The following is a 20077-nucleotide window of genomic DNA, read 5'->3' on the forward strand; positions in this document are numbered from 1 at the left end:
AACTGTTCGTCAGGGGGGGAAGAGTTGAAAATGTTCATCAGGGGGGAAGAGTTGAAACTGTTGATCAGAGGGGGAAGAGTTGAAACTGTTCGTCAGAGGGGGAAGAGTTGAAACTGTTCGTCAGGGGGGGAAGAGTTGAAACTGTTCATCAGAGGTGAAGAGTTGAAACTGTTCATCAGAGGGGAAGGGTTGAAACTGTTCATCAGAGGGGAAGAGTTGAAACTGTTCATCAGGGGGGAAGAGTTGAAACTGTTCGTCAGGGGGGAAGAGTTGAAACTGTTCATCGGGGGGGAGAGTTGAAACTGTTCATCAGGGGGAAGAGTTGAGACTGTTCATCAGAGGGGGAAGAGTTGAAACTGTTCATCAGAGGGGGAAGAGTTGAAACTGTTCATCGGGGGGGAGAGTTGAAACTGTTCATCAGAGCGGGAAGAGTTGAAACTGTTATTCAGGGGGGGAAGAGTTGAAACTGTTCATCATGGGGGAAGAGTTGAAACTTTTCATCGGGGGAAGACTTTAAACTGTTCATCAGGGGGGGAAGAGTTGAAACTGTTCGTCAGGGGGGAAGAGTTGAAACTGTTCATCAGGGGGGAAGAGTTGAAACTGTTCATCAGGGGGGAAGAGTTGAAACTGTTCATCAGGGGGAAGAGTTGAAACTGTTCATCAGGTGGGGAAGAGTTGAACTGTTCATCATGGGGAAGAGTTGAAACTGTTCATCAGAGGGGGAAGATTTGAAACTGTTCATCAGAGGGGGAAGAGTTGAAACTGTTCATCAGAGGGGAAGAGTTGAAACTGTTCATCAGGGGGGAAGAGTTGAAACTGTTCATCAGGGGGGAGAGTTGAAACTGTTCATCAGAGGGGGAAGAGTTGAAACTGTTGGTCAGGGGGGGAAGAGTTGAAACTGTTCATCAGGGGGGAAGAGTTGAAACTGTTCATCAGAGCGGGAAGAGTTGAAACTGTTCGTCAGGGGGGGAAGAGTTGAAACTGTTCATCAGAGGGGAAGAGTTGAAACTGTTCATCAGGGGGGGAAGAGTTGAAACTGTTCATCAGGGGGGGAAGAGTTGAAACTGTTCGTCAGGCGGGGGGTTGAAACTGTTCATCAGGGGGGGAAAGTTGAAACTGTTCGTCAGAGGGGAAGAGTTGAAACTGTTCATCAGAGGGGGAAGAGTTGAAACTGTTCGTCAGGGGGGGAAGAGTTGAAGCTGTTCGTCAGGGGGGGGTTGAAACTGTTCGTCAGGGGAGAAGAGTTGAAACTGGTCGTCAGGGGGGAAGAAATTATCTTCATGTTTGTTGTTGTGAGTTGCAGAGGGAAGGGCTTGGTGTCTGTGGAGTGGGAGGGGCTTGGTGTCTGTGGAGTGGGAGGGGCTTGGTGTCTGTGGAGTGGGAGGGGCTTGGTGTCTGTGGAGTGGGAGGGGCTTGATGCCTGCAGAGTGGGAGGGGCTTGGTGTCTGTGGAGTGGGAGGGGTTTGGTGTCTGTGGAGTGGGAGGGGCTTGGTGTCTTTGGAGTGGGAGGGGCTTTGTGTCTTTGGAGTGGGATGGGCTTAGTGTCTGTGGAGTGGGAGGGGCTTGGTGTCTTTGGAGTGGGAGGGGCTTGGTGTCTGTGGAGTGGGAGGGGCTTGGTGTCTTTGGAGTGGGAGGGGCTTGGTGTCTGTGGAGTGGGAGGGGCTTGGTGTCTGTGGAGTACGAGGGGCTTGGTGTCTGTGGAGTAGGAGGGGCTTGGTGTCTGTGGAGTGGGAGGGGCTTGGTGTCTGTGGAGTAGGAGGGGCTTGGTGTCTGTGGAGTACGAGGGGCTTGGTGTCTGTGGAGTAGGAGGGGCTTGGTGTCTGTGGAGTGGGAGGGGCTTGGTGTCTGTGGAGTAGGAGGGGCTTGGTGTCTGTGGAGTGGGAGGGGCTTGGTGTCTGTGGAGTAGGGGGTGACAACCAAGAAAAAATGCAAATCTGGATTCTTGCGATTCAGGCATTCGGAACATCGCACTAAAACCGAAATTCAAATTAATACAATTGATTTGATATATAGCCCAGATCTAACACACACACACACACACACACACACACACACACACACACACACACACACACACACACACACACACACACACACACACACACACACACACACACACACACACACACCCTCCGGTCGGCATCAGAGAAATGCAGCCTGTGAAGCGGAGTGCATCGGCCATTTAGCGTCACACTCATTCTGACAACATGTTTAGTATTGCTCTCATTCTGACAGGGAGAGACACGGTGTCTGTCTGTCTGCCTGACTGTCTTTCTGCAGTAGATGGGTTATGGGACAGGGGGTTAGGTGTGTGTCAGTAGAATATTGGGTTATGGCTAGCTAGTTGTGGTACAGTAGTGTAGTCGTAACAGTGGGTTAGGGTTTAGGGGAAACGGGGGTTAGGGGGTTAGGTGGTTAGCAGTAGAATATTGGGTTATGGCTAGCTAGTTGCGGTACAGTAGTGTAGTCGTAACAGTGGGTTAGGGTTTAGGGGAAATGGGGGTTAGGTGGTTAGCAGTAGAATATTGGGTTATGGCTAGCTAGTTGCGGTACAGTAGTGTAGTCGTAACAGTGGGTTAGGGTTTAGGGGAAATGGGGGTTAGGGGGTTAGGTGGTTAGCAGTAGAATATTGGGTTATGGCTAGCTAGTTGTGGTACAGTAGTGTAGTCGTAACAGTGGGTTAGGGTTTAGGGGAAACGGGGGTTAGGTGGTTAGCAGTAGAATATTGGGTTATGGCTAGCTAGTTGTGGTACAGTAGTGTAGTCGTAACAGTGGGTTAGGGTTTAGGGGAAACGGGGGTTAGGTGGTTAGCAGTAGAATATTGGGTTATGGCTAGCTAGTTGTGGTACAGTAGTGTAGTCGTAACAGTGGGTTAGGGTTTAGGGGAAACGGGGGTTAGGTGTGTGTCAGTAGAATATTGGGTTATGGCTAGCTAGTTGTGGTACAGTAGTGTAGTCGTAACAGTGGGTTAGGGTTTAGGGGAAACGGGGGTTAGGTGTGTGTCAGTAGAATATTGGGTTATGGCTAGCTAGTTGTGGTACAGTAGTGTAGTCGTAACAGTGGGTTAGGGTTTAGGGGAAACGGGGGTTAGGTGGTTAGCAGTAGAATATTGGGTTATGGCTAGCTAGTTGTGGTACAGTAGTGTAGTCGTAACAGTGGGTTAGGGTTTAGGGGAAACGGGGGTTAGGTGGTTAGCAGTAGAATATTGGGTTATGGCTAGCTAGTTGCGGTACAGTAGTGTAGTCGTAACATTGGGTTAGGGTTTAGGGGAAATGGGGGTTAGGGGGTTAGGTGGTTAGCAGTAGAATATTGGGTTATGGCTAGCTAGTTGTGGTACAGTAGTGTAGTCGTAACAGTGGGTTAGGGTTTAGGGGAAACGGGGGTTAGGTGGTTAGCAGTAGAATATTGGGTTATGGCTAGCTAGTTGTGGTACAGTAGTGTAGTCGTAACAGTGGGTTAGGGTTTAGGGGAAACGGGGGTTAGGTGGTTAGCAGTAGAATATTGGGTTATGGCTAGCTAGTTGCGGTACAGTAGTGTAGTCGTAACATTGGGTTAGGGTTTAGGGGAAATGGGGGTTAGGTGGTTAGCAGTAGATTAGCCCGGGGGGCTTCTGCCATTCTCAGCCAGAGGACACACACTGTCACTCCTAGTCTGCATCACTGTCTGCACCCACCACCGTGTTTGTGTCTACAGTGTGTACAGTATAGAGTGTGTGTGTGTGAGTGTGTGTGTGTTTATGTCAGTCTCTGTCTGTGTCAGCTGCTTACAGCTGCCAGGCCATATTGTGTCCACCACACAGAAGAATTCCTGTCTGAGCTCTGATTGGCTAACATATAGCTCTGGGGCACTGAGGTGGAAAGGAGGGGAGAGAGGAATGAATGGGTCGGCAGTTCAAATCCCAGGTTGGACGGGGAAATCTGATCGGTACCCCAATTTATAAGATGTATCTCTGTGTAAATAATGTTGAATTGTGTGATCAAAAAGTAACTGACTGTTGACTAACTTACTAGCTAGTCAAAACAATTCTGAGCTCTGAGACAGTCAATAAATAACTTGAATAACTTGAATAACTTGACTGTTATTTGACGGTGGACATCTCTAGCTAATTTACAACAGTTGACCTCAATCATATGGAGGAGAGGAAGAAGGAGAGAGGAGAGGAGGAAGGAGGGGAAGGAGAGAGGAATGAGAGAGGACAGGGGGAAGGAGAGAGGAGGAAGGAGAGAAGGACATGAGGAAGGAGAGAAGGAGAGAGGAGGAAGGAGGAGGAGGAGGAAGGAGGGGAAGGAGAGAGGAGGAAGGAGGAAGGAGAGAGGAATAAGAGAGGACAGGAGGAAGGAGAGAGGAGGAAGGAGGGGAAGGAGAGAGGAGGCAGGAGGAAGGAGAAAGGAATGAGAGAGGACAGGAGGAAGGAGAGAGGAGGAAGGAGGGGAAGGAGAGAGGAGGAAGGAGGAAGGAGAGAGGAGGAAGGAGGGGAAGGAGAGAGGATGAAGGAGGAAGGAGAGAGGAAGGAGAGAGGACAGGAGGAAGGAGAGAGGAGAAGGTGGTAAGGTCAGCAGAGTCAGCAGAGTCCCATCAGCAGAGTCCCAACACCTTACCACTGTTACACCTGGTTATCAGCAGAGTCCCATCAGCAGAGTCCCAACAGCAGAGTCCCAACACCTTACCACTGTTACACCTGGTTATCAGCAGAGTCCCAACACCTTACCACTGCTACACCTGGTTATCAGCAGAGTCCCAACACCTTACCACTGTTACACCTGGTTATCAGCAGAGTCCCAACACCTTACCACTGTTACACCTGGTTATCAGCAGAGTCCCATCAGCAGAGTCCCAACACCTTACCACTGTTACACCTGGTTATCAGCAGAGTCCCAACAGCAGAGTCCCAACACCTTACCACTGTTACACCTGGTTATCAGCAGAGTCCCAACACCTTACCACTGTTACACCTGGTTATCAGCAGAGTCCCAACACCTTACCACTGTTACACCTGGTTATCAGCAGAGTCCCAAAACCTTACCACTGTTACACCTGGTTATCAGCAGAGTCCCAACACCTTACCACTGTTACACCTGGTTATCAGCAGAGTCCCAACACCTTACCACTGTTACACCTGGTTATCAGCAGAGTCCCAACACCTTACCACTGCTACACCTGGTTATAAGCAGAGTCCCAACACCTTACCACTGTTACACCTGGTTATCAGCAGAGTCCCAACACCTTACCACTGTTACACCTGGTTGTCAGCAGAGTCCCAACACCTTACCACTGTTACACCTGGTTATCAGCAGAGTCCCAACACCTTACCACTGCTACACCTGGTTATAAGCAGAGTCCCAACACCTTACCACTGTTACACCTGGTTATAAGCAGAGTCCCAACACCTTACCAATGTTACACCTGGTTATCAGCAGAGTCCCAACATCTTACCACTGTTACACCTGGCTATCAGCAGAGTCCCAACACCTTACCACTGTTACACCTGGTTATCAGCAGAGTCCCAACACCTTACCACTGTTACACCTGGTTATCAGCAGAGTCCCAACAGCAGAGTCCCAACACCTTACCACTGTTACACCTGGTTATCAGCAGAGTCCCAACACCTTACCACTGTTACACCTGGCTATCAGCAGAGTCCCAACACCTTACCACTGTTACACCTGGTTATCAGCAGAGTCCCAACACCTTACCACTGTTACACCTGGTTATCAGCAGAGTCCCAACAGCAGAGTCCCAACACCTTACCACTGTTACACCTGGTTATCAGCAGAGTCCCAACACCTTACCACTGCTACACCTGGTTATCAGCAGAGTCCCAACACCTTACCACTACTACACCTGGTTATCAGCAGAGTCCCAACACCTTACCACTGCTACACCTGGTTATCAGCAGAGTCCCAACACCTTACCACTGCTACACCTGGTTATCAGCAGAGTCCCAACACCTTACCACTGTTACACCTGGTTATCAGCAGAGTCCCAACAGCAGAGTCCCAACACCTTACCACTACTACACCTGGTTCTCAGCAGAGTCCCAACACCTTACCACTGCTACACCTGGTTATCAGCAGAGTCCCAACAGCAGAGTCCCAACACCTTACCACGGTTACATCTGGTTATCAGCAGAGTCCCAACAGCAGAGTCCCAACACCTTACCACTACTACACCAGGTTATCAGCAGAGTCCCAACACCTTACCACTACTACACCTGGTTATCAGCAGAGTCCCAACAGCAGAGTCCCAACACCTTACCACTGCTACACCTGGTTCTCAGCAGAGTCCCAACACCTTACCACTGTTACACCTGGTTATCAGCAGAGTCCCAACAGCAGAGTCCCAACACCTTACCACGGTTACACCTGGTTTTCAGTGGAGTCCCAACACCTTACCACTGTTACACCTGGTTATCAGCAGAGTCCCAACACCTTACCACTGTTACACCTGGTTATCAGCAGAGTCCCAACACCTTACCACTGTTACACCTGTTTATCAGCAGAGCCCCAACACCTTACCACTACTATACCTGGTTATCGGCAGAGTCCCAACACCTTACCACTGTTACACCTGGTTATCAGCAGAGTCCCAACACCTTACCACTGTTACACCTGGTTATCAGCAGAGTCCCAACACCTTACCACTGTTACACCTGGTTATCAGCAGAGTCCCATCAGCAGAGTCCCAACACCTTACCACTGTTACACCTGGTTATAAGCAGAGTCCCAACACCTTACCACTGTTACACCTGGTTATCAGCAGAGTCCTAACACCTTACCACTGTTACACCTGGCTATAAGCAGAGTCCCAACACCTTACCACTGCTACACCTGGTTATCAGCAGAGTCCCAACATCTTACCACTGTTACACCTGGTTATCAGCAGAGTCCCAACACCTTACCCCTGTTACACCTGGTTATCAGCAGAGTCCCAACACCTTACCACTGTTACACCTGGTTATCAGCAGAGTCCCAACAGCAGAGTCCCAACACCTTACCACTGTTACACCTGGTTATCAGCAGAGTCCCAGGAGGAAGGAGAGAGGAAGGAAATAGGGAGGAAGGAGAGAGGACATGAGGAAGGAGAGAGGAGAGGAGAGAGGACAGGAGGAAGGAGAGAGGAAGGAGAGAGGAGAGGAGGAAGGAGTGGAAGGAGAGAGGAGAGGAGGAAGGAGAGAGGAGAGGAGGAAGGAGAGAGGAGAGGAGGAAGGAGAGAGGACAGGTGGAAGGAGTGGAAGGAGAGAGGAGAGGAGGAAAGAGTGGAAGGAGAGAGGAGAGGAGGAAAGAGTGGAAGGAGAGAGGAGAGGAGGAAAGAGTGGAAGGAGAGAGGAGAGGAGGAAGGAGAGAGGAGAGGAGGAAGGAGAGAGGAGAGGAGGAAGGAGAGAGGAAAGGAGGAAGGAGAGAGAAGAGGAGGAAGGAGAGAGGAGAGGAGGAAGGAGTGGAAGGAGAGGAGGAACGAGGGAGGAAGGAGAGAGGACAGGAGGAAGGAGAGGAGAGAGGAGGAAGGAGAGAGGAGAGGAGGAAGGAGTGGAAGGAGAGGAGGAACGAGGGAGGAAGGAGAGAGGACGGGAGGAAAGAGAGAGGAGAGGAGGGAGGAGGGAGGAAGGAGAGAGGAGAGGTGGAAGGAGTGGAAGGAGAGAGGAGAGATGGAAGGAGGGAGGAAGGAGGAAGGAGAGAGGAAGGAGAGAGGACAGGAGGAAGGAGAGAGGACAGGAGGGCAGACTTTTAACTGTTTTAATTGTGGTGTTGAGAGTTGGTTAACCCTAAGTGTTTGGCCCTGAGGACATCATGAAAACTTAATCACACCACCTGGGAAAGGCAGCCAGGCAGTCACCTCAAGGACAGAGCGGTTAGGGAGGGGCTGTGCAAGAGTATTGAATCTCAGTCATTTCATGCACATACACACAAACAGAAAACACACACAGACAGACACACACACACACACACACACACACACACACACACACACACACACACACACACACACACACACACACACACACACACACACACACACACACACACACACACACACACACACACACACACACACACACACACACACAAACAGAAAACACACACAGACAGACACACACACACAGACGCACACACATGCACACATGCACACACACACACACACGCACACACAGGGCAGTGTCAGTATATCTTGTCTGCAGTGGCGATTTTAACATGTGAATCTTGGTGAATAAAAAGTGGGATGCTTGCCAGCAAAGCCACAATACATTAATTACACTAAACAACACATTAATTACACTATAATGGTGACAAACGGTGCCCACAAACGACCTGCATAAAGCTGTCCCAACAGCAGAGTCCCAACACCTTACCACTGCTACACCTGGTTATCAGCAGAGTCCCAACAGCAGAGTCCCAACACCTTACCACTGCTACACCTGGTTATAAGCAGAGTCCCAACAGCAGAGTCCCAACACCTTACCACTGCTACACCTGGCTATCAGCAGAGTCCCAACACCTTACCACTGTTACACCTGGCTATCAGCAGAGTCCCAACACCTTACCACTGTTACACCTGGTTATCAGCAGAGTCCCAACAGCAGAGTCCCAACACCTTACCACTGCTACACCTGGTTATCAGCAGAGTCCCAACACCTTACCACTGTTACACCTGGTTATCAGCAGAGTCCCAACAGCAGAGTCCCAACACCTTACCACTGTTACACCTGGTTATCAGCAGAGTCCCAACAGCTTACCACCGTTACACCTGGTTATCAGCAGAGCCCCTACACCTTACCACACTACACCTGGCTATCAGCAGAGTCCCAACACCTACCACTGCTACACCTGGTTATCAGCAGAGTCCCAACACCTTACCACTGTTACACCTGGTTATCAGCAGAGTCCCAACACCTTACAACTGTTCCACCTGGTTATCAGCAGAGTCCCAACACCTTACCACTGTTACACCTGGTTATCAGCAGAGTCCCAACACCTTACCACTGTTACACCTGGTTATCAGCAGAGTCCCAACACCTTACCACTGTTACACCTGGTTATCAGCAGAGTCCCATCAGCAGAGTCCCAACAGCAGAGTCCCAACACCTTACCACTGTTACACCTGGTTATCAGCAGAGTCCCAACACCTTACCACTGCTACACCTGGTTATCAGCAGAGTCCCAACACCTTACCACTGTTACACCTGGTTATCAGCAGAGTCCCAACACCTTACCACTGTTACACCTGGTTATCAGCAGAGTCCCATCAGCAGAGTCCCAACACCTTACCACTGTTACACCTGGTTATCAGCAGAGTCCCAACAGCAGAGTCCCAACACCTTACCACTGTTACACCTGGTTATCAGCAGAGTCCCAACACCTTACCACTGTTACACCTGGTTATCAGCAGAGTCCCAACACCTTACCACTGTTACACCTGGTTATCAGCAGAGTCCCAAAACCTTACCACTGTTACACCTGGTTATCAGCAGAGTCCCAACACCTTACCACTGTTACACCTGGTTATCAGCAGAGTCCCAACACCTTACCACTGTTACACCTGGTTATCAGCAGAGTCCCAACACCTTACCACTGCTACACCTGGTTATAAGCAGAGTCCCAACACCTTACCACTGTTACACCTGGTTATCAGCAGAGTCCCAACACCTTACCACTGTTACACCTGGTTGTCAGCAGAGTCCCAACACCTTACCACTGTTACACCTGGTTATCAGCAGAGTCCCAACACCTTACCACTGCTACACCTGGTTATAAGCAGAGTCCCAACACCTTACCACTGTTACACCTGGTTATAAGCAGAGTCCCAACACCTTACCAATGTTACACCTGGTTATCAGCAGAGTCCCAACATCTTACCACTGTTACACCTGGCTATCAGCAGAGTCCCAACACCTTACCACTGTTACACCTGGTTATCAGCAGAGTCCCAACACCTTACCACTGTTACACCTGGTTATCAGCAGAGTCCCAACAGCAGAGTCCCAACACCTTACCACTGTTACACCTGGTTATCAGCAGAGTCCCAACACCTTACCACTGTTACACCTGGCTATCAGCAGAGTCCCAACACCTTACCACTGTTACACCTGGTTATCAGCAGAGTCCCAACACCTTACCACTGTTACACCTGGTTATCAGCAGAGTCCCAACAGCAGAGTCCCAACACCTTACCACTGTTACACCTGGTTATCAGCAGAGTCCCAACACCTTACCACTGCTACACCTGGTTATCAGCAGAGTCCCAACACCTTACCACTACTACACCTGGTTATCAGCAGAGTCCCAACACCTTACCACTGCTACACCTGGTTATCAGCAGAGTCCCAACACCTTACCACTGCTACACCTGGTTATCAGCAGAGTCCCAACACCTTACCACTGTTACACCTGGTTATCAGCAGAGTCCCAACAGCAGAGTCCCAACACCTTACCACTACTACACCTGGTTCTCAGCAGAGTCCCAACACCTTACCACTGCTACACCTGGTTATCAGCAGAGTCCCAACAGCAGAGTCCCAACACCTTACCACGGTTACATCTGGTTATCAGCAGAGTCCCAACAGCAGAGTCCCAACACCTTACCACTACTACACCAGGTTATCAGCAGAGTCCCAACACCTTACCACTACTACACCTGGTTATCAGCAGAGTCCCAACAGCAGAGTCCCAACACCTTACCACTGCTACACCTGGTTCTCAGCAGAGTCCCAACACCTTACCACTGTTACACCTGGTTATCAGCAGAGTCCCAACAGCAGAGTCCCAACACCTTACCACGGTTACACCTGGTTTTCAGTGGAGTCCCAACACCTTACCACTGTTACACCTGGTTATCAGCAGAGTCCCAACACCTTACCACTGTTACACCTGGTTATCAGCAGAGTCCCAACACCTTACCACTGTTACACCTGTTTATCAGCAGAGCCCCAACACCTTACCACTACTATACCTGGTTATCGGCAGAGTCCCAACACCTTACCACTGTTACACCTGGTTATCAGCAGAGTCCCAACACCTTACCACTGTTACACCTGGTTATCAGCAGAGTCCCAACACCTTACCACTGTTACACCTGGTTATCAGCAGAGTCCCATCAGCAGAGTCCCAACACCTTACCACTGTTACACCTGGTTATAAGCAGAGTCCCAACACCTTACCACTGTTACACCTGGTTATCAGCAGAGTCCTAACACCTTACCACTGTTACACCTGGCTATAAGCAGAGTCCCAACACCTTACCACTGCTACACCTGGTTATCAGCAGAGTCCCAACATCTTACCACTGTTACACCTGGTTATCAGCAGAGTCCCAACACCTTACCCCTGTTACACCTGGTTATCAGCAGAGTCCCAACACCTTACCACTGTTACACCTGGTTATCAGCAGAGTCCCAACAGCAGAGTCCCAACACCTTACCACTGTTACACCTGGTTATCAGCAGAGTCCCAACACCTTACCACTGTTACACCTGGTTATCAGCAGAGTCCCAACACCTTACCACTGCTACACCTGGTTATCAGCAGAGTCCCAACACCTTACCACTGTTACACCTGGTTATCAGCAGAGTCCCAACACCTTACCACTGTTACACCTGGTTATCAGCAGAGTCCCAACACCTTACCACTGTTACACCTGGTTATCAGCAGAGTCCCAACACCTTACCACTGCTACACCTGGTTATCAGCAGAGTCCCAACACCTTACCACTGTTACACCTGGTTATCAGCAGAGTCCCAACACCTTACCACTGTTACACCTGGTTATCAGCAGAGTCCCAACACCTTACCACTACTACACCTGGTTATCAGCAGAGTCCCAACACCTTACCACTGCTACACCTGGTTATCAGTAGAGTCCCAACACCTTACCACTGTTACACCTGGTTATCAGCAGAGTCCCAACACCTTACCACTGCTACACCTGGCTAACAGCAGAGTCCCAACACCTTACCACTGCTACACCTGGCTATCAGCAGAGTCCCAACACCTTACCACTGCTACACCTGGTTATCAGCAGAGTCCTAACACCTTACCACTACTACACCTGGTTATCAGCAGAGTCCCAACACCTTACCACTGTTACACCTGGTTATCAGCAGAGTCCCAACACCTTACCACTGTTACACCTGGTTATCAGCAGAGTCCCAACAGCAGAGTCCCAACACCTTACCACGGTTACATCTGGTTATCAGCAGAGTCCCAACAGCAGAGTCCCAACACCTTACCACTACTACACCTGGTTATCAGCAGAGTCCCAACACCTTACCACTACTACACCTGGTTATCAGCAGAGTCCCAACAGCAGAGTCCCAACACCTTACCACTGCTACACCTGGTTATCAGCAGAGTCCCAACACCTTACCACTACTATACCTGGCTATCAGCAGAGTCCCAACACCTTACCACTGTTACACCTGGTTATCAGCAGAGTCCCAACACCTTACCACTGTTACACCTGGTTATCAGCAGAGTCCCAACACCTTACCACTGCTACACCTGGTTATCAGCAGAGTCCCAACACCTTACCACTGTTACACCTGGTTATCAGCAGAGTCCCAACACCTTACCCCTGTTACACCTGGTTATCAGCAGAGTCCCAACACCTTACCACTACTACACCTGGTTATCAGCAGAGTCCCAACACCTTACCACTGCTACACCTGGTTATCAGCAGAGTCCCAACACCTTACCACTGCTAAACCTGGTTATCAGCAGAGTCCTAACACCTTACCACTACTACACCTGGTTATCAGCAGAGTCCCAACACCTTACCACTACTACACCTGGCTATCAGCAGAGTCCCAACACCTTACCACTGTTACACCTGGTTATCAGCAGAGTCCCAACAGCAGAGTCCCAACACCTTACCACGGTTACATCTGGTTATCAGCAGAGTCCCAACAGCAGAGTCCCAACACCTTACCACTACTACACCTGGTTATCAGCAGAGTCCCAACACCTTACCACTACTACACCTGGTTATGAGCAGAGTCCCAACAGCAGAGTCCCAACACCTTACCAATGCTACACCTTGTTATCAGCAGAGTCCCAACACCTTACCACTACTATACCTGGCTATCAGCAGAGTCCCAACACCTTACCACTGTTACACCTGGTTATCAGCAGAGTCCCAACACCTTACCACTGTTACACCTGGTTATCAGCAGAGTCCCAACAGCAGAGTCCCAACACCTTACCAATGTTACACCTGGTTATCAGCAGAGTCCCAACACCTTACCACTGCTACACCTGGTTATCAGCAGAGTCCCAACAGCAGAGTCCCAACACCTTACCACTGTTACACCTGGTTATCAGTGGAGTCCCAACACCTTACCACTGTTACACCTGGTTATCAGCAGAGTCCCAACACCTTACCACTGTTACACCTGGTTATCAGCAGAGTCCCAACACCTTACCACTGTTACACCTGGTTATCAGCAGAGTCCCAACACCTTACCACTGTTACACCTGGTTATCAGCAGAGTCCCAACACCTTACCACTGTTACACCTGGTTATCAGCAGAGTCCCAACACCTTACCACTGTTACACCTGGTTTTCAGCAGAGTCCCATCAGCAGAGTCCCAACACCTTACCACTGTTACACCTGGTTATAAGCAGAGTCCCAACACCTTACCACTGTTACACCTGGTTATCAGCAGAGTCCTAACACCTTACCACTGTTACACCTGGCTATCAGCAGAGTCCCAACACCTTACCACTGTTACACCTGGTTATCAGCAGTCCCAACACCTTACCACTGTTACACCTGGTTATCAGCAGAGTCCCAACACCTTACCACTGTTACACCTGGTTATCAGCAGAGTCCCAACACCTTACCACTGTTACACCTGGTTATCAGCAGAGTCCCAACACCTTACCACTGTTACACCTGGTTATCAGCAGAGTCCCAACACCTTACCACTGTTACACCTGGTTATCAGCAGAGTCCCAACACCTTACCACTGTTACACCTGGTTTTCAGCAGAGTCCCATCAGCAGAGTCCCAACACCTTACCACTGTTACACCTGGTTATAAGCAGAGTCCCAACACCTTACCACTGTTACACCTGGTTATCAGCAGAGTCCTAACACCTTACCACTGTTACACCTGGCTATCAGCAGAGTCCCAACACCTTACCACTGTTACACCTGGTTATCAGCAGTCCCAACACCTTACCACTGTTACACCTGGTTATCAGCAGAGTCCCAACACCTTACCACTGTTACACCTGGTTATCAGCAGAGTCCCAACACCTTACCACTGTTACACCTGGTTATCAGCAGAGTCCCAACAGCAGAGTCCCAACACCTTACCACTGTTACACCTGGTTATCAGCAGAGTCCCAACAGCAGAGTCCCAACACCTTACCACTGTTACACCTGGTTATCAGCAGAGTCCCAACAGCAGAGTCCCAACACCTTACCACTGTTACACCTGGTTATCAGCAGAGTCCCAACACCTTACCACTGTTACACCTGGTTATCAGCAGAGTCCCAACACCTTACCACTGTTACACCTGGTTATCAGCAGAGTCCCAACACCTTACCACTGTTACACCTGGTTATCAGCAGAGTCCCAACACCTTACCACTGTTACACCTGGTTATCAGCAGAGTCCCAACACCTTACCACTGCTACACCTGGTTATCAGCAGAGTCCCAACACCTTACCACTGTTACACCTGGTTATCAGCAGAGTCCCAACACCTTACCCCTGTTACACCTGGTTATCAGCAGAGTCCCAACACCTTACCACTGTTACACCTGGTTATCAGCAGAGTCCCAACACCTTACCACTGCTACACCTGGTTATCAGCAGAGTCCCAACACCTTACCACTGTTACACCTGGTTATAAGCAGAGTCCCAACACCTTACCACTGTTACACCTGGTTATCAGCAGAGTCCCAACACCTTACCACTGTTACACCTGGTTATCAGCAGAGTCCCAACACCTTACCACTGCTACACCTGGTTATCAGCAGAGTCCCAACAGCAGAGTCCCAACACCTTACCACGGTTACATCTGGTTATCAGCAGAGTCCCAACACCTTACCACTACTACACCTGGTTATCAGCAGAGTCCCAACAGCAGAGTCCCAACACCTTACCACTGCTACACCTGGTTATCAGCAGAGTCCCAACACCTTACCACTACTATACCTGGCTATCAGCAGAGTCCCAACACCTTACCACTGTTACACCTGGTTATCAGCAGAGTCCCAACACCTTACCACTGTTACACCTGGTTATCAGCAGAGTCCCAACAGCAGAGTCCCAACACCTTACCACTGTTACACCTGGTTATCAGCAGAGTCCCAACACCTTACCACTGTTACACCTGGTTATCAGCAGAGTCCCAACACCTTACCACTGTTACACCTGGCTAACAGCAGAGTCCCAACACCTTACCACTGTTACACCTGGTTATCAGCAGAGTCCCAACACCTTACCACTGTTACACCTGGCTATCAGCAGAGCCCCAACACCTTACCACTACTATACCTGGTTATCAGCAGAGTCCCAACACCTTACCACTGTTACACCTGGTTATCAGCAGAGTCCCAACACCTTACCACTGTTACACCTGGTTATCAGCAGAGTCCCAACACCTTACCACTGTTACACCTGGTTATCAGCAGAGTCCCAACAGCAGAGTCCCAACACCTTACCACTGCTACACCTGGTTATCAGCAGAGTCCCAACACCTTACCACTACTATACCTGGCTATCAGCAGAGTCCCAACACCTTACCACTGTTACACCTGGTTATCAGCAGAGTCCCAACACCTTACCACTGTTACACCTGGTTATCAGCAGAGTCCCAACAGCAGAGTCCCAACACCTTACCACTGTTACACCTGGTTATCAGCAGAGTCCCAACACCTTACCACTGTTACACCTGGTTATCAGCAGAGTCCCAACACCTTACCACTGTTACACCTGGTTATCAGCAGAGTCCCAACACCTTACCACTGTTACACCTGGTTATCAGCAGAGTCCCAACACCTTACCACTGCTACACCTGGTTATCAGCAGAGTCCCAACACCTTACCACTGTTACACCTGGTTATCAGCAGAGTCCCAACACCTTACCCCTGTTACACCTGGTTATCAGCAGAGTCCCAACACCTTACCACTGTTACACCTGGTTATCAGCAGAGTCCCAACACCTTACCACTGCTACACCTGGTTATCAGCAGAGTCCCAACACCTTACCACTGTTACACCTGGTTATAAGCAGAGTCCCAACACCTTACCACTGTTACACCTGGTTATCAGCAGAGTCCCAACACCTTACCACTGTTACACCTGGTTATCAGCAGAGTCCCAACACCTTACCACTGCTACACCTGGTTATCAGCAGAGTCCCAACAGCAGAGTCCCAACACCTTACCACGGTTACATCTGGTTATCAGCAGAGTCCCAACACCTTACCACTACTACACCTGGTTATCAGCAGAGTCCCAACAGCAGAGTCCCAACACCTTACCACTGCTACACCTGGTTATCAGCAGAGTCCCAACACCTTACCACTACTATACCTGGCTATCAGCAGAGTCCCAACACCTTACCACTGTTACACCTGGTTATCAGCAGAGTCCCAACACCTTACCACTGTTACACCTGGTTATCAGCAGAGTCCCAACAGCAGAGTCCCAACACCTTACCACTGTTACACCTGGTTATCAGCAGAGTCCCAACACCTTACCACTGTTACACCTGGTTATCAGCAGAGTCCCAACACCTTACCACTGTTACACCTGGCTAACAGCAGAGTCCCAACACCTTACCACTGTTACACCTGGTTATCAGCAGAGTCCCAACACCTTACCACTGTTACACCTGGCTATCAGCAGAGCCCCAACACCTTACCACTACTATACCTGGTTATCAGCAGAGTCCCAACACCTTACCACTGTTACACCTGGTTATCAGCAGAGTCCCAACACCTTACCACTGTTACACCTGGTTATCAGCAGAGTCCCAACACCTTACCACTGTTACACCTGGTTATCAGCAGAGTCCCAACAGCAGAGTCCCAACACCTTACCACTGCTACACCTGGTTATCAGCAGAGTCCCAACACCTTACCACTACTATACCTGGCTATCAGCAGAGTCCCAACACCTTACCACTGTTACACCTGGTTATCAGCAGAGTCCCAACACCTTACCACTGTTACACCTGGTTATCAGCAGAGTCCCAACAGCAGAGTCCCAACACCTTACCACTGTTACACCTGGTTATCAGCAGAGTCCCAACACCTTACCACTGTTACACCTGGTTATCAGCAGAGTCCCAACACCTTACCACTGTTACACCTGGCTAACAGCAGAGTCCCAACACCTTACCACTGTTACACCTGGTTATCAGCAGAGTCCCAACACCTTACCACTGTTACACCTGGCTATCAGCAGAGCCCCAACACCTTACCACTACTATACCTGGTTATCAGCAGAGTCCCAACACCTTACCACTGTTACACCTGGTTATCAGCAGAGTCCCAACACCTTACCACTGTTACACCTGGTTATCAGCAGAGTCCCAACACCTTACCACTGTTACACCTGGTTATCAGCAGAGTCCCATCAGCAGAGTCCCAACACCTTACCACTGTTACACCTGGTTATAAGCAGAGTCCCAACACCTTACCACTGTTACACCTGGTTATCAGCAGAGTCCCAACACCTTACCACTGTTACACCTGGCTATCAGCAGAGTCCCAACACCTTACCACTGTTACACCTGGTTATCAGCAGAGTCCCAACACCTTACTACTGCTACACCTGGTTACCAGCAGAGTCCCAACAGCAGAGTCCCAACACCTTACCACTGCTACACCTGGTTATCAGCAGAGTCCCAACACCTTACTACTGCTACACCTGGTTACCAGCAGAGTCCCAACACCTTACCACTGTTACACCTGGCTATCAGTGGAGTCTGGCAGCCAAACAGTTAATTCAGCCTTATTTACTGCCTTTAAAAAACATTGCTGACTTGTTTAAACAAATGTTGTTTCTACAGACAGTTGATATGTACAGACTATGGCATGAGGGGACGACAAGCGGATAAGAGGCAATCCGTACCTTCGATTAACACATTAATGAGCAAGCCAGGACGGACGTAGTCAATATAACTATTTGTTCAGCACTTTTGAAATGTACAGCGACAGAATTCAGAACATGGGCCGTTCTTACAGTGTTCTCCCTGAACACCAAATCAGAACCTTAGGATAAATAAAGGGGGCATATAAGCAGACAACGAAAGCTCTTACAATATTCAATGATTACATTTCTCTAAAACAGGTTATAGGCTACATGTGCACCACCAAGTCAGAACAGTAGACAAAATTTAAGAGGGTTAATAGACCAAATTATTAGGGTGAGGCACATGGGCTACTAACATCTAACTACACAACATACACTTAGTATTACTTTCTTAGCTACAGTCTACACATCTCTCTGGCGTATTACATCATTTATTCAGAAGCATACAAGACATTATTGGAGTAATTTCAACAGCAAGGTCCTTCGTAGGCAAATGTTGTCATCAAAGTCTGTCATTCTATGGATATATGGTGCTTTTCAAAACAACTGGGAACTCTGATGAACAACAGGGTGGAGTCATGATGACGTCATTAATCTTCACGTCGTAGCTCTAGAAAGACGCCGGGTTTACAATTCTGAGTTGGATGACGTATGTAAACGTATTTTCCCAGTCGAAGCTCGTTTATTCCCTACATCCCAGTTGTCTTGAACTCACCGAAGTCAAGTTTTTGCAAATGAACAGTTGTTTTGAGCAATCATCCTTCATTGACAGCATGGCCAATGTTGAATGTTTATGATTTGAAACTTGGAAAAGTCCCAGATTTGGGACCACAAAGCCACTCCACTGAATAGCAGGCTGGTGATTGTATTGCAATGCTTGCAGTTTGCCACCATCACTGATTCCTTCCAAACCACTCATTGTGGAATTTGCGATTTCCAACTTGTTGTGTAATGTTTATGTCCATGAGCATAGATAGATCTGTAATTTCTCCTCATTATTTCTCTTCATATGACAAGGATTGATAGGATTTGCCAGTAGATTGTCAACTTGATCTATGATGATGACTGCTAGCTAAGATTTTGAAAGTAAGATGTTGACATGATCCGTCCAATCAAAGCTACTGTAGATATAGCGTGATTTGACATAATTTTATCTGTGACCAATGACAATGCACCCAAGGATCTAGAATATTCTAGTTCTACACTTAGACTTGGCGGTGACGTAGTGTCCTCATGAGTGACAGAACACTGAACCAATCACGGCGCATCACTCCGTATTTTCTGCTAGCTTGCCCCACCACCACAGAAAGCACTGAGCATTTTGGAGATGCCTTATTCAAGAAAACAAAAAAGAGACCTTGCTTGTATGCAGCTTTACAGTGTTTTACAATCACTTTGGCACTAATTTCAGAACCTTGTGGTCATTTTTCAAAACTCTCGACACAAAACTCAAAACGGTCATCACTTGTAACGCAGACTGTCCAGTGTTCAAAACATTGCATTGTGCATTCATATCTTTAAATAAACCTTGAAGTTACAGAATCATTGGTTCAAATAACTCATTTATCATGAAATACCGTAGGAACATTCATTTAGATCACTTTTAGTTTCACTATGTAGTTGTTCATACAATCATTAAATATTGTAGTACAAAATATGTGACACGTTTCATTATGCTACTACACATAAATACATCACTGTAAAAGGACTAGTAGAGAGAATACTACAGACACAGTGGAATCATTGAACAAAATCTGAAATGTATTGATGACATGCAATAAAATCAAAACATAGGTTTCTTTGAATCAAAGCAAAAATAATTAGCTACAAAAAAAAGAAAAAAACTACAGTAAAACATCACCTGCAGTGTTCCTCACCTGGCTTACTGTAAAACGTCAACTGCAGTGTTCCTCACCTGGCTTACTGTAAAACGTCAACTGCAGTGTTCCTCACCTGGCTTACTGTAAAACTTCAACTGCAGTGTTCCTCACCTGGCTTACTGTAAAACGTCAACTGCAGTGTTCCTCACCTGGCTTA

The sequence above is a fragment of the Salvelinus fontinalis genome, chromosome 1 (assembly GCF_029448725.1).
Source record: "Salvelinus fontinalis isolate EN_2023a chromosome 1, ASM2944872v1, whole genome shotgun sequence".
NCBI classification, from domain to species: domain Eukaryota; kingdom Metazoa; phylum Chordata; class Actinopteri; order Salmoniformes; family Salmonidae; genus Salvelinus; species Salvelinus fontinalis.